This window comes from Mus pahari, chromosome 1, assembly GCF_900095145.1.
Source record: "Mus pahari chromosome 1, PAHARI_EIJ_v1.1, whole genome shotgun sequence".
Classification (NCBI taxonomy): domain Eukaryota; kingdom Metazoa; phylum Chordata; class Mammalia; order Rodentia; family Muridae; genus Mus; species Mus pahari.
Genome location: NC_034590.1, coordinates 47,713,524 through 47,714,615, shown reverse-complemented (window position 1 = coordinate 47,714,615; position 1,092 = coordinate 47,713,524).

Here is a 1,092-nt window from a genome sequence, read left to right as displayed (position 1 = left end):
TTGGACGCTCCTGCAACCCTTCCACCTTCTGCCACATGAGGATGCACCAGATACCAGCACCTTAATCTTGGCCCTTCTGGCCTGCAGAGTATAAGAAACAAGTTTTTGTATTTAAAAGACTACCAAGTCTAGGGCATTCTGGTCAGCAGAACAAACACGACTGTAACCTCAAAAGAGAGTGTGTGTGCTCAAGAGCCAAGGTGACTCCCAGTGTGCCTTCCAGTTGGTCTGAACCTGAGCACTCCGCTCGCTAGCCATGTGTCCCTTAGCTGTGTCAGGGCACCTCCCTAGGCTGCAGCTGTCCCATAGAAACAGAGGTAGCAAGGTCAACCTCCAATTTGTTCTAATGATTAAATAGGAATACACATGAGTCCTAGTAAAATGCCTTTGCTAAGAACGTAGAAATATCCAGTAAGGAAGGCTCTTTCAAGAGATAATTTTTCATGAGACTGATCTAAGGTGTCTTCCTGTCTGGATGACATTGCTAATTAGCAAGGAAAAAAAATGAGACACTGACCAAAATTGACTTTCAAAGTACAGTACCACACTCACTCACACACACACACACACACACACACACACACACACACACACACACACACCTCTCAAAAGGGAGACTTTTCTGGCTGCCTAGTCTAGAGCCTAGGTATGGTGTCTTCCATCCAGTCCAAATGGGACAAGGACAGGCAGGTGTGTAGAATGCCATGTGTAACTGAGCCAAGAGCACTGTTACAGGAATGAGGAGAGCTATGGGAGGAAAATGACTGAAAACCCATAAAGATAAACCTGACTTTACATGTAGCACTTAAATTCAATGAAAACTCAGGAGGCCTCCTCGAGAATAGCTTGTGTTCTTTTTATTTAGTGAAGGTCTTTAAATCCTTTATTGTTAATCCTCCTGTTGGCTGGCTAGCTTCCTCTTGTAGAATCGTAAAGCTGGGTACAATCTTGAGTGGGTTATTTTGAGGCCTATTCTCAGTCTCCAAGCACCTGTTTGTCTAAATCTGAGTGCCAGGAGTGCCCAAGGTATATAAACAGACCAGCCAGCTGACTGCAGTGCCTTCCCAAAACATGAGCTTGTGGCAAGGGCTT